The 20,808-nt window shown below is 42.2% G+C and overlaps 1 long non-coding RNA gene across 1 annotated transcript; it reads right to left on the minus strand.

Moving 5' to 3' along the window:
- Positions 1 to 6,395: 6,395 nt before the first annotated feature.
- LOC119150513 lies at positions 6,396 to 15,275 on the minus strand. The gene is made up of 6 exons (XR_005105089.1): positions 15,147 to 15,275; positions 14,934 to 15,028; positions 13,963 to 14,005; positions 12,384 to 12,488; positions 8,534 to 8,596; positions 6,396 to 6,556 (listed from the first exon to the last, which is right to left on the minus strand). It is a non-coding gene; the product is annotated as an uncharacterized LOC119150513 (long non-coding RNA).
- Positions 15,276 to 20,808: the final 5,533 nt, after the last annotated feature.

The following is a 20,808-nucleotide window of genomic DNA, read 5'->3' on the forward strand; positions in this document are numbered from 1 at the left end:
GCTGGTTTCACCTGGAGGACAGCTGGCCTGCAGAGTGACGGCAAAGGGAGGCACAACCCAGCGCAGGTCCCAGTGAGGACACTGCTTGGCTCCTTCTTTCAGAGAGTGACTCGTGAAAGGAAAAGCATTAAGCCAAAAATGTCAGAGCTAAACAAGTCTATGAATTTGTCATCAAGCAAACCAATCCCAAGAGACGGTAAGTCTGACAGCAAGACACGTTTTGGAGACCCACTGCACTTCCCTTGGCCAGGCGATGGATGTGGAACAAGCACAGCCCTGCTGCTGGGCTGGAAGGTACCGCGGCTGAACAACCAGCCAGGCATCTGCAAAACCGTTAGACTGGAGCAAAGGTACTTTCCCAAAATATCACAGGGCCATAGCAAGACACATTTATAGATAGGTAGGTAGGTAGTAGATTTACAGACAGATAGATAGATTGGTTTAAGCAATCCTGACTTCCTCTACTTTGTGGAAGAACACCGAGAGCCACCTTTTATTTCCCCAATCCCTTCTACCAGCCCTTGGGCCAAGCCGCACCACGGGCAGTGCTAAGCAAAGGAATCCACGATGTACTCGTAGTATTGTGGGATTAAGAATGTGACGTCTTTTCTATCCTTACTTCCACCAATAAAACTGGGGCGAACCAGGACTGCAGAAGCTGCTGTCCAAGCTGTGCCCAGCCCAGAGCCACAGCTCAGTGCACATGAAGCAAAAGGGAAAAAAAAAGAGAGACCTTGAGTACCAAAAATAAGCTGCGAAGAAACTTAATCCTCAAAGGTCAGATGTACATCTGAAAGGCCCAGGCCAGGCCTTTGTATCAGAATGTTACAACATTAGCCCTAATGACTTAATAGTTTTGCCCTTGATTTATGTCAACAGAAGCCTATCTTATTATGTGGTAAATTAGTTGCTTCCAGCCTACTCCTGACTCCTAGGTGATGGGAAGACAGACGTACTTCTAGCAAAATTAGAAATGTAACCTAGTGCCCTAGCAGTGTTGCTTAATAGTATTTAGTAGCATTTTGACTTTTGTACAAGTACATGAGTAAAGGAAAGCTGGACACAGCGTGGGGGAAAGAAGCTACCACGTCTGGCATTCGGGAGCCAAAGGAAAGGCAGACATCTCCATTGCATTCTGTTGTGCAGTGTCATCAAAGGTCAGCGTCTGCTGCAGATACCGAGGGATAATGAGCTAGGGTCAGGCGTAATGATGGTAGGCTCTAGGTAACAGAGGATGCTTTCTTATGCTCCTTCCTTCTCCCAGGGAAGTCTGCATCCTGTACAGACTTTCTTCACATCCACGCAGAAAGAGTTTCCAAGCCTGGCACAGCACAAAGCCACCACGTGACCAAGGTACGTTAGCACCCACCTATTCACCTATTGCACAAACCAAGGACAACCAGTAGTTTCTAAAGAAGCTACTGTTACCAGGCAGTCATCTCATTCTATTTAAACCAAGAAATTCCTTATTTTCTGATTTCTCTAGAAGGCTTTGTTTCACATCTGTCCTAAAAACCTGTCTCCTGTCAGCTAGACAAAGGGTTACTTTTCACAGTAAATACAGAAGAAGAGACAGACATGCTTACACGGTTATGTAAGTCTTCTTTAAGGAGCCTTACAGGCAAGTAAGACACAGCTCCAGACACTAGACTTTTAAATCATTTAAAGCTGACATAAGCTGATCCTAGGCACAGGTTATAATCATGTTTTTCCTTTTCAGCTCTGACAATTACAAATTGTTTGCATTAGCTCCACAAGTATTCCTATTCAGCGGTATTGTCAAAGTCCATTCATCCCAGTCTCCTAACAGCACACCAATCCTTTGCTTTGCCAGCTTCCATCCATAACCTTCATCCAACTGTTACCAACCACATGGCGGGGGGCAGGAGAGATCTACAGCCTGCAAAGAAACCCCTCAGCTGCAATCTGGGGTAGCCGCAGTTTCCCATGTTTCAATGTGGTTTTCAGACCATCTCAGCTTGACAGGAAGAAGCCTGGCATCCTCTGAGCATGTTGCACTTGTAACCTTTGAAGATGTTCAAAAGAAAAGGAAAAAAAAACCAAACCAAAAAACCCAAAAGGTCTTAAGCATTTTGCATGAAGTTGCATGAAAAGTCTTGGGGCCTAACTTGACTGGAACTGTTTTAAGTACTTCTCTACTACAGCAGCGGTGCGTCATATGAAAGGCTTTGTTTGGCATCTATCCACAGTTATAAATAAAAAACATATTTATCTTTGGTCATGCATATAATTTAAAAGTCGGACAGAAGAAACCTTTTTTCTCCTTTTAAATCTGTAGCAAGCCCAAGATAAATTCTTATAAATTATTTCTTTTAAAAGGAGGAAAAGAAAAAAAACAATAACAAAATAGCTTGGCTATTTGGAAATCTGGAAAACAGATTATTTCTTTGGATGGAACAAAGTGTGTGTATGTGTCATCATGACTTTAAACAGTTCCACAGTTCCCCATGGAAATACTTAATTGAAGCTAATAAGATGTGGAGTTATCAGTGGTTTGCCATGATAGATTTCATATGGTCTCTCCAAGATGTTTTACCTTCTTTAAAACTGACTGACCCAAGATCGTGTGATCTGAGCAGCAAGCGCCACAGACACTAAATCTGAGTGAAACCCAGACAGGAGTTTGGGCAACCCCCTTATAACTCCAACCTCTAGGCAACACAAACACTTACACTTCTGATGTGTAGCACGTGTGACAACCTCCCATAGAAAGCTTCAAATGACAGACTTGTTTGCCCCTTAACACTTGCAGCATGGGTCAGAAGTCTTTTCTTTTGGCATCACAAAATCAGGAAAGAAAAGTATTGTCAGCAGACTATAGATCCCAGCACAAATCTTCCCCCAGTTACCATGCCTCACCAGGTGATCCTACAAGCTCACCCCCCTGACACTGCAGAGGACCAGGTCCACCTTCTTCCATTAAGCAGATTAGTTGACCACGAGCAGTACACGCTAAGAAAATTTTTTACTGGTTAAAACAATTTAAAAAAATCATGCCATTCTTACATCTCAGTTTAGAAAACTCAATCCCTGCTGTATTTGGGATGAATATATACTGTCCGGAGAGAGTAGTACATTTTTAACCATAAGCACGTATCTACACAACCTAATGGAGATCCACTAAGGCTTTCGGTACGTGCAGAAATAGGTTATCTGGCACCTGCAAAGTGCAATCTCAAAATAAATTCGGCTTGAGCCAATGTATCTGTGTCACTATACATGATTAAACCACTCCAAAGTTTATGGAGGAGGACAGGCTTTTCCTATACTGATAGCAGCAGTGTTTATGAAGGACTTTGGGTAGAGGTAATCTGCATAACTTCGGCATTCATTTCACACTTGAATTTTAGGGAATTAAACTGCCTTCCTAAAATCGGCCAAAATTAAGCAGCTTATCATTATTTTCCTTCAGGAAGAGAAATTTGTAGGCTTTCCTGGCATAACCGCCTTTTGCCTTCAGCAATATTTCTTTTTTTCCTGAAAACTTATTCCCTGTGCCTGCAAATGCATCCACTGCATATGTTTCTTTTTAATGTTAATATTCCTTTCGAATATACCATCCCCACTGATAAAGTCAAGCACATGTCTATGGGCCTTAGGGTCAAGTTCAGTGTCCCACCTATCGGTAATTACGTCAGTCAGCAGCAAGCACAGTGCATTCATTAACCTATAAGCAACCTTGGTATTTAACTTACACTGACCAGTGTTGTATGCAGGATTAGAGAAACTGCACGCAAATGCCATGATATAAAAAATGCAAGGACACAATAAATGCCATGGGATAACGTCATATTTGGAAGCAGTTGAGTCAACATAAAGAGTGAATCGTAAGATGAAACAACTACTTTGGAGCTGCTTACGAGCAGGGCAGCCTGGGGAACCAACGCTCAGGATTAATACAACCTTCTTTAGGCAGTGAGCAAGGTGAGTAGGAGCTCTGCATTCGTTTTCTAGCCAGCGAAGAGTAAAAGTCACCTCCTGAAGGCAATTCCCATCTTAGGGATCCAAATTCTGTGACTCATCATCGACTGTACAGGGAAGCGAGGGCAGCTGAGCTCCCAAGTCAGGTGTCTTGTGTAGTTAGCAAGAAAAGAATCCAGGCTGAACTTTCTGACATATTTCTGTTACCGCTTTCCCCATAAGACAGTCTGTAACCTTATGTGTGTTCCCTAAAATGCAAAAGTGACTAAGATTTACAAGGTTAGCAATGTACGCTGCTGTATGCAGCACGCAAACTCAGATGCTGTGGGATTCTTTATCAGTGCAAGTTTTCATCCATCTCAGCATATGGATGAACTGAGCAGAGGGGAAGCAAGCCTGATTGTAATTACATTAAGCACTTTGGCAATAAGGAAAAGTTTGTACTTGTACACAGATGGCTTTATGTTACAATGCTATAAATGTGCCAAGTTTCATGGCTTCACCACATGATGCAGGGAAGGGGCTTGATCCAAAGTCTGTGTAAACCTGCTGAAAAGCTCTCACTGATTTCAATGCATTTGTATCAGATTTGTGATAAGGCCACTGGACACACTTGGAAAAGGGAATAGCCATTCATATGGAAGTGCAATTATTTTTAGACCATTTTTAACCCTGTTTCCCTTTTTTAGCCCGAGTCTTTGTGTTTTGGTGACTCCGTTTTCCTTTAAAGAAGTAAAAATAAATTCCAGTTCAGGTTGATTAAAATGACTTTGACTGCCCACTGTAGCTCTCATTCAAGCTGGAAACTTAAACTTCGCTGGAAACTACCTGGGGGAAAAATATTACATTCTTATTCTATGAGGCCTCCTGAGTCCTTCTGGTGTTTTTGATTCAAGTCCTCTTTTCTGTGACCCTCCGACCCCTACTACTTCATGAAGGTAAGAGATTTTTAAACTTACTTTAAAAGTCCTTAATTTAGAAAAATAAACAAAAATTCTGTCCACCACTCCCCAGTGTCTCACCATAACTTATTTTAGAGTAATAAATCTTCACCCTGACAGCTCTCTGATGATGCATTACATTAATACATCACAATGACAATACTTGTGATATATGATGGATATATTTTCTGAAAGGGATATCACCTATACATTCCATCTTCCCAGCACAGCAGAAGATTGTTTAGGAAAAGGGGGAGAAGGGGAGGTAAAGGATGTTCTTTACCCAGAAGGCAAAATCTCACAAGAGAATGTGGAATTAAGTTGATTGCCCTTGTTAAAATACCAAAGAGAAGAAGAAATAAAATGCCTTCTGCGCACAAACAGCTTGCATCAGTAAGCTGACCCATTTGTTTCTCAAATACTGATATTCAGGGTGGAACATGAAAGGGAAATTCTTCAATATACTTGTATCAGTCCTGCTAATACAGGAGAAACAGACTAGGAAATAAAGCACGATGACTTTGATAGGGTTGAAAGGCTGTGATATCGAGAGGTGCGATATTTAAAAGGGTAAGTAAGGTGGCAAACAGAAATAACTGGCAGCCTCAGTGAATGATCTGGTGAGAGTTGTGTATACTCGAAAGAGTCGCCCATGACTGACACAAAACAAAATTTTCTCACTGCCTGAGCACAGACAAGGCGATGACAGGGCTTTTCAGTGGGAAATAAAGTTAATTTTTGACATGGATATGTGGCCTTCCACAGCACTGTGGCACATAAGAACCAGATCACAGGCTACTGTTTGCTGTGCTAGGCTCTGCGCAAACAGCACAAAGATAACCCTGGCCTCAGCCAACCTAAACTCAATTTCCACGGTTCAGAATGCAAAACCAGCCCCTGGCTTAGGACAGCCTGTTGTCTGGGCAGAACGCAGCAGTAACTTTGCTCCAAAGGCTCATCTTGCACATGCGACTGTGTGGGCTGAACCGTAGGAGAGGTGACAGGCACCTTGGATGCTAACTGGCTTGAAGTGGCCCTCCTGATGCTCTTGGCTTGCACACAGGTAACTGACACCACCTTAGTGCCCCTGTTCTTGGCATAAAGATCGCAAGGGCAGTGAGAACCTACCCTGAGTCTACCTGTAGCCTTCTTTTTTCACAAACATGGTCTTTCCATCTACTACCAGGCTACTGAATTCTTAGCATGCAGATTAGGTGAAGAGAAAAATAAAAACAGCGGAACAACCTTCTGGTTTTTTAGGGGTTCTGATAGTGATCTGACATTCTGGTGAAAAGCTTTGGCACAACACTTACAGTGGACTCCCTGCAACACTGAATTGCTGTTCGCTGCCCCCACTCCACAAGCATCTGAAGCCCGTTTGGACCGTGCTACTAAGGTTCCTGAGGTCTTACGCTGCGCGTGAGTGGCAGAACTGTCTGAGAATGAACATCTTCTGTGATTTCTCTTACAGACTTACCTACCAGTTCTGGCCTGGCAAATACTCACCTGGATCCTGCAGAGGACTAAGGTGAAGAAGAGCACTCAAAGCTCTCTCTGTTTCTGTTTGGTCTTGCTGATGCTGCATCGGAGGGGTAGATCTGATGCCTGTTCTGAAACAGCTTGGAGGCCTGGAGGTATGCCTTTGTTAGCCAAAGAATCAGTAAACAGAATTCCTGTGAGACATTTAATGGGAGAAAAAGATGTGATTAAGGTTCACAGGAAAGGATTAAAATATTACAGTAAGAGCGAAATCCAAATAAATACGTATCTGAGCATGTGTTTCGTGTGCAATCCTCCCAGCTGACAAGCAACTTGGGTTTGAACGTTTGCAAACGTTTGTCCTTTAGTTGCTGAAGGGAAACAACCAGCTCATTTTGTAGATGAGCCATCAGTTTCTGGATACTGCTGCTCTGAGTCAAGCAAACTACATTACCAAGTCCCATCAATGCTAGATTTCTTGGGCATGCCAGATGTCCTCTAATGTACAGAAAAATAATAAAAATAAAAAAAAAATTTAGCGTCCTCAAAAGCACCAAGAAAAATGCTAACTGACTTGCACTGGGGCCAAGCATATACTTAGGAGTTGGAACAAAATCCCCTTCTTAGTGACTTTACAGCAGGGATAGCACCCCATTTTAACAATGCAAAAATGCAATTTTCTGTCCCGGCCCAGCCTACCCTGCTGTCTTACCCTAGGGTGAGCTGGGGAAGTAATAGTGCTAAAGCTTTTCAAAGACACTCCATGTAAACAAAGCAGAGGTCTCTGTATATTTTTCTCTGATGTTCTTTCTTCCTAGAACCAACTTTTGTTCTTTTCATCAAATGCAGCTCTGGATAAGATGCTGTAATTTTAGTGGCTATTAGACTCTAAAGTGATTTTCCTGCAGTCATTTTTTTCCTGGCAATGAATATTTATAGCAGAGTTCTGTTTATTCTTTCACCCTCTTTTGTCTGATGTTATTGTTGTGAAAACTGAAGAAGTGTCACAATCGTATTGCCTTTCATGCAGGAATACAGTGACTTTCAGGTTCACTTTCAAACCCATATCACTGGGTTTAAAAGAAACTGTTAAAATCTGCAACAGGGCATCTTCATTACTAAGGCTAGCTGACTCAAATGATTTTATTAGAATGTTCTTTGCTATTTTTCCTTGGCTGTTAGGTGAGAAGCACATACAGACCACACTGCTGTAAAAAAAATTGCTCAGCTAAAGTTCACACAAAACAAAAATGAAATTACCCCAAAGGAATCTCTGTGTTTCAAGACAATTTTCTTGCTGAGTTTCAAATATTAACACTCTCCCAGTTGTTAAATAAAGAGTGATGAGAAAATGCATGCAATTTTAATTTCCACTGGGATTATGCCTGGTGTGAGACAATCATGTTGTTAGATATTTTTCTAAAGACTAAAATAATGTTATAGTGTCTGTGAAGGATGTTATTAAGAACAAGGTACTGAAATAAAAACATTTTTATCCCAGATTGGCTACTTGTTATGCTTTTTGCTGAAATTGCTTGAATTAGAATTTATGCAAAGCTTTATTATCTAAGACACTTAAGCTCAACTTGGTTTAACTGATGTACCTATTAGCTTATCTATCTTGCAGTTAGTGAAGGCTTGATACATCAACTAAGGAGAATCCATGCAAGTCCAATGGATATTCATAAAAAATGACACAACATTCACTTGTTTACCCCCTCCAGCAGTGCTGGAGCACCAGCATACTCTAAAATCAAAGCTGATGTTCTCGGAGCTCCCTGCAATGTTTCGGGTTAGTGGAATGGCTGGGTATTTACAACACCTGTGCAAATGCCTCTGTCCTCTGGGCTCTGTTGGGACTTCAGGTGCTCTTAAAAGATATTTGTAGGGAGACTGAAAAATGGGGAATGACCTGGAAGAACTTTTAAAAAACAAATTAGAGTCTTAAATATAACTAGTTCATAATCCCTAGCTCATAATCAGGTGCTGAGAAACCGATATACCAGGTATGAAATATCACATTGCCATTGCAAGGAGGAATTTGCTTGGGAGATGACTTTGGCTCTGGCTGGGCAAGAATTTAAACTGAGTTACTGAACAGCTCCATTGCCAGAAAACTAAAAATGTCAACAGTGACTATGAAAGCATACTGCTAGAAAAGCAAACATTACCTGGTTTGATTTAGTTTATTGTTTTGTTTGTCAGATCCGTAACTTTTCCTAAAATGCTTCAACCTGGAGGAAGGAAACAACACTAATGAAAATACATATTACCTGAAAAATGTGCCAGTTTTGTAATTGGGGATAAATGTGATAATATCAACAGTAAATACAATAATGTATGGTTTAGTTCCTGCATTTCTTCAAATGTGGCAAAGGAAAAAGACATGCAACCTGCCTTCTTCATGCTAACTTTCCTGCTCACACAAGGGTCCATCTCGAAGAGCTTTCAGGAACCTACAAAGTCCTTTTCTCCTTTTCTTTTAGCCATGTTATTCAGTAATATACCTAGGACAAGGATGGGATAGGAGAAATACTCATTTTCCTCTCACTCCACTTCCAGTTTTCACAAAGGAAACTGCTCTCTAGGAAATGTATTATCCAGCCAAAGTTTAGGTGAAAACAAGTTTTTCCAAATATCCTTGCATTTGATTGCCCTGATGCAGGAGTTTTCCAGGAGAGATGTTCTAGAGGAATTTCCTAAGTTAGAGGGTAGGTTGTTTGCTTTGTGTTGTTTCCTGTTAAACTGCAAACTTCTTCATGGAATGAGTAAAATCTAGGCAAGCAAATCGCATTTGTGGATCTTGGCCTAACACTTGCCTGAGTGTAAGGAACGGGCAATGGTCAGAATTTTACCCTGTATTCCTTGACAGGCAGCTGCATAGCTGAGCAGAGCTGTGAGAGTGACAGGCAGTTTATGTATCCTGGAGATACGGAGAAAACCAAAGGGAAATAGGAAAGAAGGTGGTGGAGGGGGCGGAAATTAAGCGGCAAGATCAGCAGTTACTATAGCAGAAATATACTGCTGGTTCATTTTTTTTTGGACTTGATTTAGCAAGAAAAATAACAGGCACATTTTTTTCAGATTTATTATGTTTGGAGGTAGTATATTCAAGTAGAATAGACAAAGTGGGTGATATGAGTGAGAATCTAATGATAATACTAATTAAGGGGAATTTCAGGCCAACCAGGAGTGAAGGAGACAAACCCTCTGTCCCCCACACTACTGACAAAGTGGTGCCTCTTCCATTTCTGGACCCTTCCAAAGAGAAATTGGGACAAAATGGTATAAGAAAAGATAAACCAATGCCAAAATTAGGATCTAGGCAACAGCTCCAGCTGTTCCAAAGCCAAGTCAATAATGGCAGCAAATCCAAAAGCAGCAATACGGGCTCTAGGAGGCACTGCACCTTCTCCCTTTCTTCTGGCCTCTAATTAGAGCCATCTGCAGGGTGTTAGTCCACTTGGAGGCTGACATGAAGGCTGACATGCCTACCCAGCAACGAATAGATTTCTCCGGGTCAGAGACTCACAGTCAGTCCTACACGACTCACGCCTATGAGGTGGAGCACATAAAACCATTCCTACAGCCTGTAAACTTGGTGGTCTCCATGTGGGCTCCTACGGGGCTGGCCTGTGGTGTGGTAGCCCTATGTTCCATCTCTATGGTTTCTCCAGAGCCAATGCCAGCCCTTGACAGATGTTGTAAATGACAAAAAAGTTTATCTAGGGATGCCAGAAAGCCTGTACCTGTTCTGACAGCAGAGCTTGGACATGGTGGGGGGGCATTAACACATACCAGGGAACTTGTTTTTCCACAGAGTTGCTACAGCCTGGGCCTACAGCTTGCTAAATGGGTAGCAAAGGGGGTCAACATCTGGCTCATTTCTCTTAAATGGTTTTAAAACCTGCAGGGTCAGAAAGTCTCTCTCTCTCCACTGTGCTTCAGAAATGCAGTGCCACTTGACCTGATTCTTGATTTACTTTTGCTGTATCTGAAGCCCCCAAAACAACATTCTCAAAAAAAAAGGTGCAGGACAGTTTTTCACGTGCAGAGACAGCAGTGAGTTACTTAAAAAATTATGAGACGATCATTGGGAATAGAACAGTTTGCAGTTTACTGTATGACACCGCAGTTGTCAAAAACATAAACCATAGAAACAAAAGTTGAAATTAGAGACAAAAAGCAAATTTAAACATCTTTGATGACTTCTGCACAATAAAGGGGGTTGCAGAGATCATGCTAGTGTGAACAGGAAGGAAAGAAAAGCCAGTCCCTGAACCTGGGAGTAGGACTCAGGAACAGGCGGGTCCATTCCCCCCTACTCCACAGACTGTGTAAACGACGGGCCTGTTTAAACTCAAGTCTCAAACACAAGAGAATGGGAGATTAATACTCTCTACTTGTGTTCTGCCTAATGAGATTGTAAGATCTCTCATTAATTGTTTGTCCCAGTCATAGCACAGCTGAGACCAGACCTCCTTTGGGGCCCCTCTACTTTACAATGCAATTAATGCACATAACCCTATGCCATTTACAGTTCTCAAACCCTACCGCGTGACGTGTGGCGGGATGATGTGATCAGCAGCATCCCACCGGCAGCCGGCCTCCTTTTGCTTCGCATCTTTGGCACCTACCTGTTCTTGTGTGTTATAAGCCCTGTCAGCTCTTGAGTGCTGGGGCTGATGAAAAGCAAGAGCATCCTTTTCCAGGAGGGCAGAGTAAAGCAGAGATGTACTAGGCGACTACTCACAGCCATCCAATAGGCCAACTCTCCCTCGTTTTACTTACAAAGGAAGGTTAAGCGGCAATAATGGCAAAGCTCCCACTGACCTGTGCTGGGCCAGCACTTCTCACTCTAACGTGACACGGTTTGTCAGTACAAGGAGGGTTTTGCTCAGTCTTTCTGCCCCACCTCACCTTTTCCAAAGCCATTTCTATTTCTCCACAGAAGAGATTTCCAACCACAACTGCTTCATCATCATATAGGTCTCTGCTTTGTGCCAGAAAGATTTCATTCTATGTATTTGCTTATTTAATCTGTGTACCCCCATGAACTAACATCTTCTTTGCATTTAATAGGCAGTAGTGGGGCATGCAAACTCAAAGCTATGTTCTGCTGAAACTGCAAGATGAAACACAAGAGCACTCCTAACTTCAGGGAGTTTTGTAGAGAGAAAATAGGAAGTGAAACAACTTTAAAAAATGCACAGTTTCGTAATGCATTAAGGCCTTCTTGCTTTTGCCAAAACTTCACTTTTAAGAAGAAGCAGCTGTGGATTTGATTTCTATGTTTCTCAGCCATAAGTCAATAGAGGATTCAATTTTAAAGCACAAGACCTATAACATACAGCGTGAATCGTCTCTTGTCTGCATATAGGATAGCACAGATAGATAACATGCTTAGTGAAAGCTTTATCACCAAGGAAACACATTCATAAGCATTGAATCTAGCACCTTAACATTTACAACTCACTTTAAAAAAAATGCCAGCTGTAAATAAGTCCATACTCATAACTAGAAATATGTGGTATCTATCACTCATGCCTGTGTTAAGAATTACTCATTGCCTAAGAGTGGCAATGGGCAAAGCCAATTTGCAAAAGTTCAGACCTTCTGGAGATTTGGACTCTGATCTACCAGAAGTTAATTGTTTCAGAGAGATAATAATTTTTTGGTAATTATGTCCAACCAATCCATAAGTAACCCCTCAAAGAATAGGTTTTATCTAGTGCCACTTGCTATTTCCTAAAGGTCATGGAATCTCTTTTTCTCACCTCTAACGGCTCACCTTTTCTGGGTGCACTATGGGGAAGCATAATTCCAGCAGAGTGGAAATTCAGTCAGCAAATGAGGCATCGACATAAATATTCATGGGGGAAAAAAACTTTTGGAAAAATGTTGAGAAAAGAGAGAAGGTAAATCATGGCATCCTCAGGAGACCACTAAGATATGCACTGACAATTTACATAGATTTACTTAAAATTTTGCCTGTAATTTAAGAAGTGTTGCCATACTTACCAACTTACCACCTTCTTGCGGTATTTGGGCATCTATTGAGCACCAGACACCCGATCAAGGACAGAACAGTTGCAGCACCCATTTGTCATATCCTTGATTTACAGCCTGGGAATTAGCAAGGGAAATTATTCTGGATTATTCAGGGAAATGCTTATGCCCCAGTCAATATACAGCAGTTGTTCAGTTTTAGAATGTGAATTTGAGTTCCTATCTAGGATTCTTTCCCCACTTTACAAACCCAGGACGTGAAGGCAAGCCATGGGAAAAGCACATGAATTCACAGGGATCATCTGCATGTACTAGGTTAAGTTTCTGCATAAGGTCTAGAAGACACACTGGGTGTTATCTCGGGGTAGGGCCCCAGTGAAGTTCAGCACAACTTGGTACGGTAATGAGTCGGCTTCAAGACAAAAAATTGCAGGACAAATTTTGAAAATGCTTGATTGTGACTTATTCCACTTGTGGCTGTGGCCACTGATAACACTTTTACTGACCTGGGTAGGAAGAGAGGGAAGTCGATGCTATGCACCTTTAGAAAACCAGCTCTGAAAACACACAATATACTTAAAATATCTGACTCCTTGCAGTTAGTCCTACAAAGACACACATCCACAGAGACCTTTGTTTAACTGAGAATCCTCTGAACCCGTGTCTGGCTCCTGTCTGCTTCCATGAGGCTAAATAGATACAAATAAAAGGAGCCATTTGCCAGCTCAGGACTCAAATCACCAGCAATCATCATAAAATACAGTGCCTGCAAGAGTCTGAGATGTAGAATACCGGACTCCAACACCCAAATTTGACCATTCAGTGAAGAATAAGGTATAAAGGATTACTTTAAAGCCACTGGCCCTGAAGAAAAAGAACACCAACGGGAGGGTAATGACACAATCTTGAACTTTCACACCACCTCTTGGTAAATATTACTGTACTATAATTGAGTTCACCAGGTTCCATGAGCATGCCCATACTTTCTTCTCCATTTCTGGATGATTTCCATTGGTGTTATGCAAAGGACACGACTGTCTACTGGGAGCTTGTCTGTGCTAACCTGAAGCACAACCTTTTCAATTGTTTATTTCACCCTTGTTTATAGCTTTTCAGTTTTCAGATCCTGCCTAATGTGGGCAGTGACCAGAGGGCTAGAACATATGTACCTTTTATAAGGACAAACTGAAAGGCAATGTCAAGGTTTCCTCCTTTTTTTTCCTTTTTCTCTTTTCTGAAGAAAACCTTTTATTCAACCCTGATGCCATAAAAGAAGGTGATGTCATAATTTATGGTATTAAACTTGTTACTAAAATGTCATTACACAAGCGATGTTTTAATTGATGATGTTAAACTGGTTAGCAGGAAAGTGTCAAGTGTCCCTTTCATGACATAAACTGCCAGTTATGATTATATAATATCAATTATTCTTTGGAAAACTGCACTAGATCAGTTAGTTCTGAACCAATGTAGTTGGGGCAGGTTCATATTTTTTTAAACGCTGTTCATCCAGTTCTCATTATTAGGAGTAAAATATACTTTGGATGCAGTTTAGACTTTTATAACTCTCCCCTTGAAACATAATACCTACCTTTCTCATTTGCCCTTTCAGCTGCCATCAGACCAACAGTGAGCTGAAAAGAAAGCAGTGAGATACATTTTATAGCCTTAACTGAGCTTGCCTTGTTCTGCGATCTTACAGAAACCAAACTTTTGAGTTGAAGGTAGACAAAAATAACAAAACATAATTTTAATAGTCGGTTAAATATAGAACATTAGGATTTGCTGACAGGATGTTGGTTTCTACGAGCCCTGCTTTGACGCTGGATCTCCTAAAGCTTTAGCGTCCAGCTGCTCTCGAAATTGCTCTAAATCTTATTCAGGCACAGAACCAAAAGAACATATTAATATCTGAAATGCATGTAGCCAGATCTTAAAAACTTAATCCCTTCTAGGGATAGTTACAAGTAAAACCAGCAAGTTTAGCTCATGTGTACTCTCTGGGCCCAACAGGGGTAGGCTGATTCACCACTGATGCCAATCTGATCAAGCACGTTTATAACATTTCCCTGCGTCAAAGCTGCACTTTGTTCCTTGCTGCCAGTGACACATCTCTGGCTAACTGGCAAAGCTATTCAGAGATGCCCTGATAACAAGTCAGATGCAACATAACAGGATGAGATTTGTATGGGAATTTCCCAACTGAAATCTTACCTGTTTTATAGGAGAACAGGTACATTCACAGTAACGAGGGAGAAAGCAACAGGCAGGACTATCTTTTGGGCAAGACTGTCGGATTTGCCTGACTGTAAATAAGGGGATTGCTCCCACAGATTTCCCCTATTGCAAAATGTCAAAAAATTACAATGGAAACATAAATGATGTACATCCACACAACCACACCGACCCTGAGAAACAGTGAGGATTCCGAAGCCGACAAAAGTTGGCTGCTCAATAAGCCACCTTATTATTTTCCTGAACAACTTAGTGCTCGGACCAGTGTTGCTTTGTAATAAAAGCTGGATGTGGAGATGACTAAAAGGGCCACACTCCACTCTTTACCTGCGGTAGCTTTGATGATCAGGTCAGAAGCCACATTTCATGGGAGAGGTCTTGGAGGTTTGATCAAGGGAGTTACACAAAGTCCCAGGGAGGAGCTGCAAAGAGGCAAGGGAGAAGCGTGCTAAGAAATACTCAGAAACACACATGTGATTTTCATTAGGCTTAATGGAGATGGTGGAAATTAATCTGCAGGTCAAGGCTTTGAAAACTTACCTCACGATTGCATCCACGCAAAAAGAATCTGTTGCCTCCTTTTAAGTCTCTTGTTCTCTACATGGTTTTGCAAGTAATGGATTTCAGTATTATCCCACTCCCCCCACCTTTCCGACAAGCTTAATGATGATTACTGACCTGAGTTCACACATACACACACACAAAAGAAATAAAAAAAAGGAGAAAAGAAGGAAAGAGAGATATTACGTATTGATTATCCACATGTACCAGGTTTTATTACCCACATATCTCTAGGTAGCATGCTACCTGACAGATTCTGGGGACACACAACTTCCATTATATATTAGATCTTTAATGCAGATGGCCACATAAAGTCAGAATTTTGTAAGTTTATCCCCCTAACCCGCTATCACATCTTCTCCACCCCTAAGACATTCTCCTTGGAGCCAGTAACTATTTTTCTCTCTTTCCTGATTGGCTATAATTATTTAAAATACACTTTCAAGCCAGAGAGAGCTCACATCACGCATACAAGCGATGCATCAGACCACTCTAATTTACAGAACAAGTCAGATAAAATCTAAGCATTCAAGTGTGCACACCTGTTGATGTGACAGAAGGTTGAAATCCTGTGAGACAGATGCCTCTTACAAGAAAATGAGGATGAAAATTCTTTCAAAACCTTAGTAGGTCCAACCTGCCCATCAGCATAGCTGCTGCACCGCGGGAACACGCCCGTAGCGCGCAGCAGTACCGATCGATCTGCAACAGGGCGCCAGCTCACAAAAGCCAAATTCCTTCCAACATTTCATTGTAGCTGAAAGAAGACATCCAGACACTGGTGGGTTTTTTTAAAAGTTATATCGTAATTTATAATTGGTTGTTAATTAATGTCAGATCACAGTGGAATTCCTATGGAATTACAGAGTGGAGGATCTTTAATTACCAGTTTATAATTATAAATCTCATTGGAATGAAAAACACAGGAACTGTAATAAATGATGATGATCTGGGAAGGCTTCTTTGACTAATAAAATCTTCATGTATGCATCTTATGGAATTTTAGAACAGTAGTCTTCACATGGGGCAGAAAATGTTTTCCATGATGCAAGATTCCCCTTCTTGCATTATGCAAAAACAAACAAAAAAAAGGTATCTTCAATGTTATTTCACAACTAGAGCACTTACACCTTTTGAAATGAAAAATACAGCTCAGCTCTCTTAGCACTACATCTTGCAAGCTATGTGCAGCATGGATCACTCAGGTAAGACCTTTTCCACTCTTACTCTGCCGTTACGTCATTCTCTACTCCCCTGCCTGCAAAAAGCCATGGAACCAGCCCCGTCTGCAGAAGATCTTCTGTGCAATCATAGAGCAGGGGCTGCAGCTTACTGCTGAGGTTGTCACGAGCTGGTCTGTACTTGTATACAGCCAAGGACGAGATGATTAGGACTGTGCATGTTCGCTGTTAATTAAGTGTACCCACAGCAGTTTGTCCCATGTTCTGCTGCACACATTTGTACCTCCCTGAACACCCGTGGGTGGAGAGTTACAACTCAACAGCTTCGCACCAGCACCCTGCAGACCAAGGGCTGATGCCAAATCTGTTCAAACATCTCTCCCTCCTTGCAGCTGAACTTTGGGTTGGCCGAAATGGAACAGAATTTGGGGTGCCATGTGGAAGCGGCCCTATAAGAAAAGGTCCCAGTGCAGGAACTCATCTCTGCAACACAGAGAGGAAGGAGGAGGAGGAGAAGGAGGAGGAGGCGGCATCTGCCTCCCTGCCTCATCAGTGCCATCGCCACACGGGAACCCGGCTCAGACCTGCACACACACGTCCCCTGCTCTCAGACAGTGTCATTCACATGGAGCCCTTGGACCTTATTGCCAGAGCTTGGCTGGGATGAGGAGGAAGATAGAGAATTGAATCCAGTGATTGTTCTCACAACTGGCTTTACTCTTCTGGCCAGCAGCAGGTCCTGAGCCTCAGAAGCTTGTTTCTATGTCCCAACAAGCCCAGTCACTTTCATTCTCCAGACTGCCTGTTACCGTTTTCAGCCATCCTCCTGAGACTTGTTTTTCCTCCACAAGGACACCAAGTAACTCATACGTGAAGCCCCCCCTCCCCTGCTTCTCACAACACCCTTTCTCCCTGGTCCTTGCATTTCCCCCACCCTCTCACAGTTGTGTTTCGCTGTGCCTTGGAGGCTGCAGCCCTGTGCTTCCCCCAGTGTCCCATGTACAGCTGTGGGAATCTGTAAACCTGCCAACGTGCGCTTTGTAAAAACTTGTTGCAGACCTGATGGGTTTCATTCTGTGAGCCAAGAAACCTAGGCTTACAACATAATTGATACTAACAAATTGAGAGAGGAACTATGGTCCCTACCTAAAATAAAAGACAATAACAGTGAATTAAAGGTCATGGTATAAAGAGCTGTGCAGAGGAACACTGGGAAATAAGAATAAATGTAATACAGGCTACAGCGGAGTTAAACCAGAGATGAATTTGGCTAAATAAAACATAAGAAACCTATTTCCTGTACTAATTACTCTGCTTCTTAGAAAAGTGTAATGTCGGCATCAGCCTTCATACTAAATTGCACCACAAAACCCCAACACTTGACAGTCCTTTAGCCTACACATTAGGCAGGCATTTACCATTCCCTATTTCGCCGAGCTGCTGTTTATTTTCACGGCAGGTTTTATCAAGCGGAGAGATGCTCCTTGAACGGCAGAACTGCTGCTCAAGGGCTCTGAAAAGTAACCACGCAATATTATTTGATTAGCCATTTGTTTTTCATGCCACTTGCCGAAAGTGGCCCTTCAGTAAATGCAGACCAGCAGCATCCACAGGGCAACTTCCCCATGCAGACAGTGTCTCCCATGGAGGACACAGGTTACAGTGACTAACACAGGCAAAAGGACAGCTCGTTTCTTCTCATTCATTTTGTCGGCAGAACAAAAACGATGGCACATTAGCAACAGACTTTCATACGGATACTGGAATTAATCAGAGTCAAGTTTGCCTTCCCTTAAATCACCGGGTCATGTGAAGGTGGGGAGAAGAATGTGCAGTTGTATCTTTGCAGGACTGCATTCTTAATTCTGCCTGAGATAACGGAGCCCCGGTGCCTTGGATTGCTGATTATTACAATCACCAACAGACACACATACATATTCAGGGAAAGTGTTCGAACTCTCACATTTGTATTCATTTTACTCTGACTTGACTGGAATCATAAAAGGAATGTGTAAACGAGGAGAGCCTGTTGCTGAAATGAAGTTGAATTTTTTTCCCCACAGAAACTTGGGTTCATGACAGCTTTTTGTTGGGCAGGACATTAGCCTTTTGTAATTTATTGCTTTTAGATTAAATCTGGGGAAACTCAATATTGCAGTTGAATGATTAGAGCAATACCCCTTGGAGTAATAAATTTTCTTTGGTGCTGTGCATCTCCCGATCATGTTTCCCTTCTAATTACATTTACATAAATGATATTCTGCAAAATTAAATTAACATTCAAACCGTTACGCTGGCAAGGAGAGACAAAAATTAGTTACAAACTTACATCCCTAAAAAACTGAAATGACACCTCGTTCTTTCCATGAACAGCATCACAGCTATCCCCCAAAGCGTCTCACACACGTCTAATCAGACTAGTTGTTACTCACGGACCTAGACACTCTGCTCCCCCTTTCGGAAGTTTATAGAGGAAGGTCCTGCTTTCCACAGGGTCTCATTAAATAGAAGCAATTGGTGACAATCCAAATTCGGTCAGCGAAGTGCTCTATTCAGACTAGATTTGATTTCTACAGTTTTGGCCACAGCCCTTCCTCAGGGCTTCCCTGTCTTGGCTCCTGCTCACCATTCCTCTAGTACGGAGCCAGAAGGTGCTTGGCGGGGCTCCCTGTGAACTTAGACTCAGTGCTGTGCTAACACCCTCCTGACCAAGCTGAAGAAAGATGTTCTTGCTCTTCATACATCCACGCCGTCGCGCTGGCTGGCCAGCCGCGCCATGCCTCCCTGGGCTGCTCTCCAACCGACGCGGGGTCTCACGGAGATGGCTGTCACTTGCCAGGAGGAGGGACCCCGATCCCGATGAGAAAACCAAGATTGCCAGCCCACTGCTGCCGCATGGAGCCAGTCTTCAAACAGCTTTTCCAACACCTGAAGTCTGAATGGACTGCGATATGTAGTTGATTTGCCTAAGGTCACTGATCTCCTGGATACTTTATTTTCTCCTCAGCACCGTACGAGGAATGGTAGCTTTTCCAAAGAAAAATGCTTTCCTAAGACCTGCTTGGAAAGGCATTATTTTTGCTGTCCGGGAGAGGATCTGCCCCTTCAGATGCCCAATCCCCTTACAGAGTATCTCCTCTACTCTCTTTTGTCTTTCCATACCATTAACAAACCATAAAAATACTCACGCAAAGAACACGTTCTGTTCTACCAGCGTGAGGCACAACTTGATTTTCTCTGTTGACCGTGTGCGCACTGCACTGAAGATCACAATATTTTCCTTTGGGAATGTGATTACTGAACCTTGCCCTGCCCTCCCTTAAAACGAAGAGCATTTACCACCACATCTCCACTGATACCAATTCTTAGGCAAGTATACTCAAACAACGTCGAGGCATGGGTAACGGAAAAGGGAAAGAACAATCAATATTTACTATATGGCACATATACATACATACACAGTCACATCTGGAAGTAAATGTCAGCTCTACTGCAAGGGTGTCTACTTGAGTGTGAGTATACTGTGCGCAAACGACATATTTCAAGGGGGGAAAATACAATATCTGGAGAAAAGAATTAATGTAAAAATGTCAAAACTGCTGATTAAATAAAGACTGTGTATACATGATCCTACTTTTCAGTTGGAAACCTGGATGATTTCAACATTTCAATTTTTGAAAACAAAGTTTGCATTCAGCGATTGAATTTCCTTGCTGAAACATACCAACATTTGCATTTTAGCATATTTCAGTTTCCTTGGCAAAGAGAGTGCTGTCTTTTTTCCAAAAAAAGAATGCTGGGCAGCCTGGCATTTGTTTGAAAACCTAATTTAATTTTCCCTAAACTTCACAGTTTCTGTATTTCTATAGGTCCTACAAGAAATACAGTTAATTAGTTATAGACATAACATTTAGAGACCATATTTTCTCAAAGTGTTTGATTGCAGCAAGTCATCTGCATGACAGTCCCCTTTCCAGGACTGCATTTCATTCCTGCTCGCTTCACCCTGGTAAACACAACGTGCCAAACACTCTAGAATTTCTGTTAAATAAGCTCGTCTCACAGTGTTATGGCCCAGGCCCATTCAGAGCCATAATTGAATTCTTTGGCACACAAATCGCTTGGAAAGACTGGGCTGATTTATATGTTTAGGACCATATGACAAACATCTGTTTCACTGCAAGGAATGCTAGGGTATAACCACAGGTACCGAACGCAAATCACGTAGGAAATCTTGGTGCAGGTTCATTAACCACAACTCCTGGAAAGGACGTGAGACCCAAATTTCCATGTAATGGAACAGACTTGTAGCCCGTGCAAGCCTATGATGAACTTTCTGCAAAATCTCTGAGTCAACGAAAATTCAGAGCAGTCAAGGAGATGGGGAACACACTAGCACCAGACCAGCAGGTACGTTTGCAACGACAATGTTACACAACCAAATTCAGTAAGCTTTTCCT

This window comes from Falco rusticolus, chromosome 6, assembly GCF_015220075.1.
Source record: "Falco rusticolus isolate bFalRus1 chromosome 6, bFalRus1.pri, whole genome shotgun sequence".
NCBI lineage: Eukaryota > Metazoa > Chordata > Aves > Falconiformes > Falconidae > Falco > Falco rusticolus.